This window comes from Peromyscus eremicus, chromosome 5, assembly GCF_949786415.1.
Source record: "Peromyscus eremicus chromosome 5, PerEre_H2_v1, whole genome shotgun sequence".
Lineage (NCBI taxonomy): Eukaryota > Metazoa > Chordata > Mammalia > Rodentia > Cricetidae > Peromyscus > Peromyscus eremicus.
The window spans coordinates 21,604,206-21,616,328 of record NC_081420.1 but is presented as its reverse complement, the minus strand read 5'-3'; the positions used below and the strand labels follow the sequence as shown (position 1 = coordinate 21,616,328).

The 12,123-nt window shown below is 43.1% G+C and overlaps 1 protein-coding gene across 1 annotated transcript in view; it reads left to right on the top strand.

Moving 5' to 3' along the window:
• Hivep1 (HIVEP zinc finger 1) overlaps positions 1-12,123 on the top strand; it is a 141,552-nt gene that overhangs the window by 31,872 nt on the left and 97,557 nt on the right. The window lies entirely within an intron of this gene.

Here is a 12,123-nt window from a genome sequence, read left to right as displayed (position 1 = left end):
TTGTTTTGTACTAGCAAAGTCTAAATCCACCACACAGCTTAATGTGCCACTTGCAGAGGCCTCATTCCTGCCATACTGCAGATCGAGCACGCACGCTAGGAACCTGCCAGTAGCTCAAACTGGCAGCTGCTGCTCATTTGAGAGAGACAATTAGGAAGCTGTTTTTAGCTCCGATTTAGAATCTTTTTTCTCAGTTTTTGGGTGGAAACTCTTGCCACCACGTTGGACGCCATTTGTAGATGTAACCAACCTTCTTATTAAATAAGAAACACAGAACCAATGCAAAGAAGAAAGCCAACAGGTCAGAGCTAAGAGCTAAAACCTTACCCTTCCTCCTGCAGTGGTCCTACCTCTCCGAACTCACTACCCCTGTGTTAAAGTCTTTATATAGAGTTCCTGTTCTGCCTTCTCATTGGTTGTAAACCCAACCACATGACCGCCTCATCACGGCCTGTCTGTATAGGCCTCCAGGTTTTCCTTGCTTGGTATTGAGATTAAAGGCATGTGTGTCCAATAATGGCTGTATCCCTGAACACACAGAGACTTACCCAGCTCTGCCTACCAAGTGCTGGGATTACAAGTGTAAGCCACCACTGCCCTGCTTTCCTATGGCTTGCTAATAGCTCTGACCCCCGGGCAACTTTATTTATTAACATACAAATAACATTTTAATACAAATAAAATATCACCATATTGTGGAGAAAAAGTAATTGTTTAAATTAAATTTCTGCTTTAATGAGAAAAATTAAATACTAAAGAAACCCCTTTTGTTGGGCAGGATTATCTTTGGAAGGGCACAGACCACAGAAATAGGTAAAATGTGTTTCACCCTTGAAGAGGTCGTTTTTTGTAGGATACCATTTTCCCTGTGGGAGAATCATGATGGAAACTCTCTTGGGTTTGGACCATTTCTCCACGTGCTGCTGGCCTGTAATAAAGTGAATGGCTGTGCCCTACTTCCAGAGCATGGCAATCAGGCTGTCTAGGGAGATGCTGGCAGGAGTGGATTTCCTGCCTTCCAGGCCCATGTGCTGCCCCAAACAATTTCTTTTGGAGAGAAGTTTTCTTAGTTACCATTAGACAGGGTGAGTGACTTCTTGTATTTTCTTGTTTCAGTTGTACATTCTGTGGACTTGTCTGGAAGAAGAAAATACAGCAGAATTATGGTGGCATATATGTTGTCAATAAAGCTTGAATTGTGTTCAACAAAAGCATGCAAACAATAGCAAGACTGCTTTTTCCTGCAGTTTTATGAAAACAGTGTAGAGGAGAATGTGATTAAAAGTAGTTTTTTAGTCAGTTTCTTCATTTTATATTTAAGCAACTTGAACTCAGACCTTGGTGCTCTGATGGGGCAGGCTGAGGGGTAACCCCTTGAAGAGGCAGAAAAGTGATTCCCATTTCATTTACCTTGAAGAGGCATCCAATTGAGGGGTCATGGATCTGAGGTCAATTAGTCCCCCGTGTGACAATTAGTCCCCCAAATGGCATCTCCATCTTCTATGTCTTCGCTTTTAGAAAGCTAAGTATCTAGAGAGAATGCAGATTGCTAATTATTATTTTGTATTATTTGTATATAATGTGTATGGCCTACCATGTACATTACCCTTTTCCTTGTCTCAGGCTAGACATTGGTATGGACTTGCTACAAACCTATACATACGTACATGTATAGATGTAGGTATGGGAATTTGTATTGCAAATATACCTAGTTTGTTCATCTATTTCCTTAGTAGAACAAAGTATTTTTTTTGTTTTCTTTAAAAATTGCCTGTGTAGTAATCATTTTGGTATATTATTCTATTTATTTTTTTATGTGTGCATGCATATCATGCGTGCATGCGTGAGAATACCAGAGGGCAACCTTGGGTTCTTGGTGTCATTCCTCAGCATTGTCTGTTGAATTTTGTTTGTCTGTTTTATTTGTTTTATGAGGGAGATTCCCTTGCTGGTCTAGAACTCGGCAGATAGACTAGTTGGCTGGCCATTGAGCCCAGTGGTTTGACCGCCCTTTCTCGGTGCTGGGGTTGCAAACATGCGCTTCCGTGTCTGGCTTTTTTGTTATGCGGATTCTGGGAATAGAACTCAGGTCCTCATGCTTGCAAGCACTTCACTTGAGTTGTCTCTCCAACTCTTATGTATTAATATTTTTATGCCTTTTTTTAAAGAATCAACAGAATACATTTTATTCAAGCTACCGTTGTACAGTTGCCAAGATTATATCTTGAGCCATAAAATAAAGCACAGCAAATTTAATAGTATTTGAAATAAATGTCTGGAGCATTTAATTTGACCAGAAAACTGTTTCTCAAACTAAAATTCAATGAAAGAAAGGCAAGATAAAAGTTTCCAAAATACGTATATTAGCTACATTCTACTATGTAATTCATTAAACATAGAATATTTCAAGTAAAATTTAAAAAGAAACACAGTAAAAGTACAGCGTGTTTTAACATGATATGTGACACAGCAGAGCTGATGGGAAATACTTACCTTTGACAGGAAGGAAAGCCCTTCCTCCGTGATGCAAGAGAGTGTGCAAAATTATTATTGCTTTTTCATATTTGATAGACTTCTCGAAAGAAACTTTCAGGACTTGGAAATTACTCTCAAGAGCACTTAACTTATGAGTTTAATTTCTTTAATGGTAATAAGAGCATATAAATTAGTTGATTTTAAAAATCAACATATGTGGATTATACATAATGCCATACTTTATAAAGACAAATGCAAGCCCATCATATACATGAACCATAGTCACACTGCATGCTTTCTTCTTAGTCCTCCCACAGTCTCCCTAGTCGCAGGCCTTCCCCCTCATCTTCCTACCTGCCTTCCTATGTGGGTAACACTTATGCCTTTATTTTTTTACAGGACAGGGTCTTCACATTTTACTCTGAGGAGAACTTGCCCACACTGTTAGTTTTAGGAAACATAACTCCTTTCCTCCCTCCTTCCTTCCTTCCCATTTTCCTGTATGTGTATTTATGTATGTGAGTGCAGGCATGCCATGACATGCATGTGGAGGTCATAGGACCTTGGGTGTCACCCCTCACCTACCTTGCTTGGCAGAGAGCCTTTTGGATACTCAATGCTGCATATGCCAGGCCAGCTTGGCCTGCACACTTCAGGGATTCTTCTGTGTCTACCTCCCATCTCAGTATAGGACCACTGGGATTAAAGTGCACATTAACACATCGGCTTTTACATCAGCCCTGGGGATTTACACTCAGGTCTTCGTACATGCCTGGCAAGTAACTTTACTGAGCCATCTCCCTAGTCCACAACTAGCTTTCTTTCTTTTTTTTCTTCCCCATGTTTTATATTCTTTGAGAACTTTGTACAATGTATTGATCATATTTCCACCCCCATCTCCTCCCAGGTCTACCACTTTCCTCTACCCACCCAAATTTGTGTCCTTTAGTCCATGAGATGAGCCATTGCTAGTGGCACCTCTGTCTCCTTACCTGAGCCTCACAGTTTCATACTGGGTTAGGTAAAAGATGATGTCTTGCTTGTATTTGCCTTTAGCAGGAATGGTCTGCTCACCCTTGACTCTGAGTGTTGCCTGTGCATGGCTTGTCTTACTGGAGACTCTCACCAGTTTAGAGGGTTGCCTTCCCTTGGTGGTGCTTCAGTACCTTCTCAGTCATATTTGCCCAGTGGCTCTCCCAGTCTGCATTCTGGTTTTGTTTATGGTACTTTTTTTTTTTTGGTTTTTTGAGACAGGGTTTCTCTGTGTAGCTTTGAGCCTTCCCTGGATCTCACTCTGTAGACCAGGCTGGCCTTGAACTCACAAAGATCCACCTGCCTCTGCTGCCTGAGTGCTGGGATTAAAGGTGTGTGCTACCACCGCCCGGCTATGGTACATTTTTATCACACAGAATATACATACATACATACATACATACATACAGTCTGTCAGTTTCTTATCCTGACAATGCAATTACCTACATATTCTTTTAAAGCTTGTAATTTGTTTGTTTCTTCTAGTACTTCTCTTATCATAGTTCTGAGCAACTTCTTGTCTCTGAAGTAGTTTCCTATAATACTGTATCATATCTTACCTCTTAGTATTTTCTCCTTCCTTTCAGGGCTACCTCAAATTGTAGTTTGTATAGATGCCTTGAATTTAATGGTGAATTTTGTATTTCAAATTTCAAATATTTTATACTTAATTTGTCTATTGTCAAGTGGATAGATAACAATCTATTTGCCAGGAACAGTCAGTAAACAGGAGCCAGTCACTGACAGAGTTGCCATGTAGAAACCTCTAGTGTATTCTTTCATTCCTAATTGATCTATTAATGTATTGCAGTACCAATATTACTAACAGTAGTTTCTTAGTGAGCATTAAATTCTAAAAGGGATAGATTTGGCTTCATTATCTACTTAAAAATTTCTTAATCTTTTTTTTCCCTGCTTTTTGATTCTGAAGTTTCTAGTTTTATCAACTGTCTTTACCAGCTGATCAGCTGGGCAGATGTGTGTAGCATGTTTGTATGCATAGGAGTGTCATGTGACAGTACTTCCCATTTCCTGGTAGATCTCAGCTCCACAGATGGCTTCTCGCCCAGCCATGCCCTTTGCTGGGTTGTGAATTGCACTTTGAATGTGTGTTGATTGTTTTAGGCTTCCTGGAATATCTGGTGACTCTGGTGCTTGTTCCCGAATGCCAGTGTCACTGCGGTGTTTATTTTAACCAGAAATTCCCAGAGCACTGCTTGTCACAGTAACCTGTGGTGCAGGTCTCAGAGCTGCAGAGAGTATGCTTAACTTAGAAGGGGAGTGAGGATATAAATGCAGGATAGGGCAGGTGTATTGATGGACATTTGGAGTATCCAATAGTTGTTTTCAGTGTTCCACACATGTCAATCAGCACTGTCTATGGGCCTGCCTCCTAGGCACCATGCTAAAGTGAATGGTGGCCATGGCTTTATGAATTAAAATACTTTATAATGAGTATTATCTTGAGCAAATCTATAGGACTAGTGAGCTGACCAGTTGTGTATTTTTTCTAAGAAAATATTTCCAATTTGTAAATAATCAAAAAAATTAGTTGACTTTTACAGCAGTAGTGCTGTGCTTAGGGATGTGGTCCAGCCTAGGAGGGTCCCCTGGGAAGCTTTGCCATTATCCCCCATCCCATTGTTCTGTTGGCTTCCCTGAAAGTCTGTAGTCAGGTACCCGAGGAAGTCCTTCCTCTGCCCGCCACTAAGTCCTCTACCATGGCTGGGTTGGCACCTCCACTGCCTTCCTTGCCTCTGATCATCTGCAAAGCCGTGTTTACTTTACCATCTCATAGGTTTTGTGTGTATGTCCTGTTTCACAGGCTTCTGTGGCTACTTAGAGAAGCTGCTGAGAGCAGATGTTGAGATCAGCAGCCTGGTGAGGCTCTGGGTGCATCTCGGCTCTGCCCTGAACTCCAGTCTTAGGCAGTTTTATTCTCATACACTACTTGATCATAAACATGCTTCCCCAGTGAATATGTGGCTCCACATAGATCATGTTCACTGAAGCTCAGGTGGCACCTGGGTCTTAGAAGGACCAAGAGTTTGCTGTGAGAATGGAGAGAGAGGAATGCCATGTTCCACTCTAAGCGGTGGCTTTTGAAATGTCAGATTAAGCTAAGAGAAAATGGAGATTTGAGTTTTATGTTGACATATCAGAGCAAATGTTTGTGTTTGTATGTTTCCTTTAATAATTCATGGACTGAGTTACAGCGCTCAAGAAAGCAGGCCCCTTTCCTCTCCTGGGCAACACAATAGAGCTGACCCTGTTGGCAGAGGCGTGGGTGAGATAGCCCTGAGGGTGTGAGAATGGAATAGCTGGCCACCCCCCCACACACACTCCCATCTGCCATGTGGTGGTGAGGGTGAGGGAAAGATGCCCTCCTCCCCTTACCCCTGCTACCTGTGATAAGTGAAGGAGCTACAGCACTCAGGAAAGTGGGCCCTGCACCTTGCCTGGGCAGCACAGTAGAGCTGACCCTATTGGGGGATGGGGTGGGTGAACCACCCCGAGAACGACAACTTGGGAGACGTGGTCACACCCCTTATCTGCCATATGGCAGCATGGGTTGGGGAGAGATGCCCCCCTCCTCAACTTCCACCCATCAATGCCTGAGGCAGGTGGGAGAGCTGGCCCCGAGGTCATAAGAGTGGGAGAGCTGCCCCTGGTTCCCCCCCATCTTCCACCCCCCCCCACTAGCTGCAGCACTCTGGAGAGAGGCCCCTACACCACACCTGGGCAACCACAGTGGAGATGGCCCTGAAGATGGATGTCCGTGTGGGAGAACTGACCCAGAAGGCATGAGAGTGGAAGACCTAGCAGTGGTGAACTGGCCTGGTCAACGCAGCAGAGCTTACCCTGGTGGTGAGGACAAGGGAGAGATGACAGCTAACCCAACTCTGCAACTACCCAGACCCAGAATCAGAGTAGTCATTGAACCAGACCAGTGACTCTTTGCAATGAACACTTGCAAGTAAAGATACATGGATAAAAGGGTTTATCGTGTGACTCACTGTGTCACACAACTTCCATGATGAAATCGATTTTTCCATCTTTCTTTTCTCTTAGATTTTATTTTATTTGGGTGGGGGAAGTTTCAAGGGCAGAAGGTAGATATGAAGGGATGGGGAAGTGAATGGGATGGAGATGCATGATATGAAAGTCACAAAGAATAAATAAAAAAGAAAGTTTAAAAATCCCCTCAAAACAAAACAGAAAACCAAATAAACCCATGTAGCCTTCAAAAAAAAGTTCCTGGACTGGATGTAGTCACACAGGTACTGTGTGCTGTCAGGATGGAACTCTGGCCCAGAACTACTGAGACACCAGTGGAGCACAGTGAGGATTGCGGTACCTGAAACTGAGCAGCGGGCTCCACCTGGAGCGGGTCCATTCATTTCTAGAGTAAATTTATGCCGTGTAAACTTCTGGTAATGAAGGGTACCCATCTGTGTTAAGGGAATCTTTGCTAGTAGTGATGATCCAGGAGGGATTGTTAGCGTGGTTTGTAGCATGTAAATACTTTTTTTATAACACATCTCAAACCTAATTTATTAACAATTAAAACGTTATAATTTCAACAGTGAATGCCTGTTAAAATGCTCTTTTACCACAACTGTGGTGGTGTCAACATGCCTAATAAAAGTGTGGCCATATTTCCAAATACTGGGAGGCCTGACTTATAATTGCCTTCTATATTTACCTCTTTGAAATCAAGCAAGTAATTTGTGTTTTTAGTCCTTGAAATTTCTTTTTATGAAGGAATGTGACTTTTGGATGAATGTTGAGTATCTTTTGTGAAGCATCCCTCCCCAGTGGTTAGCAGAGGGAACCTCTCACAGGGAGTCAGTTCTCATTTTGGAGGCTTATTTTTTCCCCCTCTCTTTTAATCCTTCAAAAAACATCCTGTGGCATGTCAGTCTGTCAGAACAGGGACAGAGTTAGCACCCTTGCTGTCTGGTCTCCATAGACTACACTTCTTGCTGCTGCTGCACTAAGTAAGCGGCGGACATACCATGCAAAGACTTTTAGCCATAACTTATAAATCAGTAAGAATGACACAATTCGGAATGCCTACAAAGCATTTACAAGGGTAAAATTTAATTTTAGGTATTGAAGTGAGACCTGTGCAGCTACAGACTAGCGTACAGAAGGGCTGCATGGTTTAAACAATGGCAGGCACTTTGCCAGGCCCTGGTTAGAGGACTCAGGGTTGCACACTTTACCAGCAGGTACAATAGTGTTTCTTGAAAGGCATCCTTGGGGACATGGAAGAAACTGATGTAACTGAATGCTTTATGACAAGCTCCATGATGGGTGCTGTCACAGGTGCTGATCTGGCAGTCCTTAGTGTGCTGGGAGATAGATTTAGAAGGGTCCTAGGTAGTCTGTTAACTTGTTCCAGCGCCCGCAGCCACGAGGGCGGAACTGTTACTCAGCAAACAACATCAGTTTCCCTATCAGTCTGGAGTGGGGCTCATGGCATGTGTCCACTTCCAGCAGTGGCCTCTTCCTTTCACAGGTGAGCACTGAGCAGCATCTAGTTCTGGACCAACCCAGAGATCTTAAATAACCCTGTGCTTGATTCCGATCTCCCAGTGTTTAGCAGTTAGGCTGCATTTACACAGTTTGGAACAATTTCTCTAACATTGTTTTGCCCATAGACATTTCTAGACTTCCCCTTAGCTAGGCGTCTCCACTTTATCCAATTCTTCAGCCTTCTTTGAAGATCCTGAGTTTTAGGAACCAGGGGATTCCAGGATAGAGCAAATGGGCCATAGCAGAGTATGAGGCTGATGATGGGAGGGCCCCTCAGTGGTGTTCATGAACACAGCATATTCTGGAAGTCTCCCGAGCTGACGTTTTAGATAAAGAGAGGAAACTGTGCTTAAATAAAGGATCTTGTCTCTTAGGGGTCACAGGATCATTTAGGATTGAGAAGAGATGAATTTTGAGTGTTATGTAGTGAGCATGGTGACTGCTGAGTACATTTTATTTAATGAATTTATCATGGGAGTCCTTGCTTCTCCTTAAGGTGAAAGGTCATGCTGGTCCATACCCTCATGTTGGCATCCAGCCTTCTTCTCATTCTCTGAAATGGATCATCGTGTGCACCCCCACATCAGCTCTTTCTCTGTTTCAGCTTTGGCTGCTGGGTGTTTCAGAGCTCGGGGTAAGAGTGTGGGGTTTTGAGCTTTCTGCCATAGCTCATCCTGATAGTAATTCTGCCACAATCCTTCGCTTGTTTGAATGAATGATTTCATTTTTGGAATCTAATGTCCTGAATGTTTCTGTCTCCCATTATTTATAACAGGCATCACAAGTAGCAAAGAAGGTGTTTCTCAGTCTGCTGCCCCTGATGATGCATGCTTTTTATGGGTGGGTAGAAAAGGAAAGGTAAATGGATGACTTACAAGGAAGTTGAAGTTATTTACAGATATTCAATTAGTGGATTCCTAACCGAGAAATTTATTTTTCTCTGGCCAAGTTGAGTTGTTTTAGTAAATAAGCTTTATTTTTCTAGAGTGCATTATTTGGGACTTCAGTAATTTTTACTTTGCCGAGGGATTGTTTCTTTTGTGACACTTTGCTTCTTTTAGATGTCTCTTATAGAGGTGGAATTTGATGAATTGGTTTGTAACATTAAATGAGGGAGGAAAGGCAGAAGGTTTGTTTTCGCCACAAGAGTGCTTGAACCTGAGTTTGCTGGGCTTAGTAGATGCTATGTTGTAGGCTGGGTCAGTAGGCTCAGCCTGGGACTCAGCCTGTCCTTCCTTCCATGGACCACACTACCTGCTGAATGCTAAGGTGTTCTTCATCTACCACCCTAGAAAGAGCAAACCATGGTGAGGCTTCAGATTTCCCCTTTGCATCCACTGTCTGCATGCTACATGCTAAGCACTGATGCTCTCGCTTGTGAATGAGGAGGGCTTTGAAGTCTGCCCCTTGTGGGCATCAGAAAGATTAAAGCTGACTGTGGAGCTGGCAGCCAGGCTGCTGGGTGCATTGCTCCTGGTTGCCGTTGTTTCTAAGCTTGTTTGGGTCCTGTCTACCTCTGCCACCCTCTCCTCTCCCAACTTCTGATCTTATAGCTGGATCTTTTTCTCCAAAGAACAGTTTGTTCCTAATGAGGCCTGGAATGATGCGTTTGACTCACTTACTAATGTATTTTAATATTCTCCTGTTACCTGCCCCTCCTTCTGTTTATGTTACAATTTAACACATAATGATGTTTTTCTTTTCAATACATTTTAAATTCGTATTTTAGCCGGGCGGTGGTGGCGCACGCCTTTAATCCCATCACTTGGGAGGCAGAGCCAGGCGGATCTCTGTGAGATCGAGGCCAGCCTGGGCTACCAAGTGAGTCCCAGGAAAGGCGCAAAGCTACACAGAGAAACCCTGTCTCGAAGAACAAAAAAAAAAAAAAAAAAAAAAAAAATTTGTATTTTATAATTCTTTAAGATACTTATGTGGTTCCAAAGTATAATCTAGAAAACAAAATACTGCTAGAGAAGCCAGCTTCTGTCTTTGGTTTCTCTCCTCCAGTAAGTGTCCACTTCAAATTTATGGCTTCTTTTCTTTTTTTTTTTTAGAAGTAAATAATAAATACATTTTGAGAAAGGTTGCACTCCGTAGCCTAGCCTACCCTGGAACTGACTCACATTTGTGATCTACCTGCCTCACTTTTAAAAGTGTTGGGATTACCCATGTTGTAAATGCACATCTGACTTAATTTTTTTTTTATTTTTGTCTTTACTTTGTGTATGTATGTGTCTGTATATACAAACAGATATGCTATGTTTATAGGTAAAATATAACTGGAGTGCCTGTATGTCCTTCTCCATGAATGTGTCCTCCTATTTCTCTAGCTATACACTTGTGTACCAGTGTGCACACTCAAGCCGCTCTTTCTCTCTAGGCAGAGAGGAATTGTGGGAAAGGGTGGTACGTGACTGGATATTGCTAAAGTCATGAAGAGGGATGGAAGCCTTTGTTGTTACTTTTTAACTTTTGTAAACACTTGGTTAGCTGCTCCCCAGCCCCCTCCACCCACCCGTACTTACACTTGCCTGCAACGATACTGCAGCTGTCCTAGGAGAGAGCCCTGTGGCTTTCTGAAAAACTCCTCTTTCGTATATGCTGGCCCAGATGAGTGATAGGAGGAAGTGCTGTCTCTGGTTTCAAAATGAGTTCAAGCCCCGTGTGGGGACTTTCCAGGCGAGAAGGTGCTTTGCTGGGCGGTCACCTTGTAGAGCGAGAGCTCAGCAGCTGGGGTGCAGCCAGCCCAAGCAGGCCTCTAGGCTGAGAGCAGGGTTTGGAAATTGCTGACTCTGGTTTGTGCATAGCTTGGGATGAGTAAAGAAATGTCTTTCAGGTGGAACCAGAACTGGGCTTTATCCATGGAGATAAAGAATGTGTTCTCTTAGTTCATGTTACTCCCTGCAGACACATACTTAAGACATGACATGCAGCTTCTGCAAAGCCTGAGAAGTGTGTGAAGAAAGGACCTCAGGTGGCTTTGTGCAGTACATTGTCACCACTGAGGGTTTTAATCTTTACAACATGAACATCTTTTTATAAGATGCCCATTGTAGATGAAGTAAGTACAGTTATCTGATATCTGTGTGTGTGATATTATTTGATCAGTTTTTAAAAGTTAACATTTCTGAAGCTACTGGCAGGTGCTAATAGTCATTGTGTGTCTCCTGTGACACATCAGTTATCTCAGGAATCAAAACCACCTTTTGAAACATAGCTAAGATATCTTTGTTTGTCAAGAACCGGAAATGATCCCCAGGTTATCCTGGTACACACCCTTGTCATGCCCACTGAACTGTGTCGCCTCAGCTTGCTCACTCCTCTCGTTCTGAAGCTCAGCACAAGGGATTCCTCCCAGTAGAGTCACTCGGTGACCATTTCTGCCCTAGTAGCAGCCAGTGCTGTGGTGTAGCCTTTGGTGCTCAAATGGCTGGGAACATTGCCCCGAGAAGACCTGGGCTCAGAAAACTTGACCTTGTAGGGTGAGGTAAAGATCTCATCACCAAATTTTTGAAAAAAAAAAAAAAGTATGGTTTTCCTTATTAGAAAAGTTGTTCACTTCCTGTAGCTGGACTAAATGCCTTTGTATTTCACAGCTTTAGAGATTTATTTCATTTTTAACTCGTGTGTGTGTGTGTGTGTGTGTGTGTGTGTGTGTGTGTGTGTGTGATGAGGATGACTGTCCACCCATGCACCCAGGGAGACCAGAGGTATCAGATGTCCCTGGAGCTGGAGTGACAGGTGTTTGTGAGCCACTTGACATGGGCACTAGGAACCAACCTTGGTCTTCTGTAAGAACAGTCCATGCTCCTAACGGCTGAGCCGTCCCTCCGTCACCCACTCTGCGGTTACTTTCCCCGGATGAGAGACTTTCCGTGCAGCTGCTTGAACCCGTTCTCCTTTGAGGTGGAGAAGGCAGGCCGTGTCGACAGTGACCTAGTTCTCTAGTACCTGGTGTTTCAGAGCAAAGTGTGTGAGAGGCAAGGTAGATAGTTACTGCTCTCCTAATGTGCTGTATGTCGAGAGAGGTGTGTTTGTGCTCTGTCTTGCCAAACTGTACTCATTCTTTAAAAA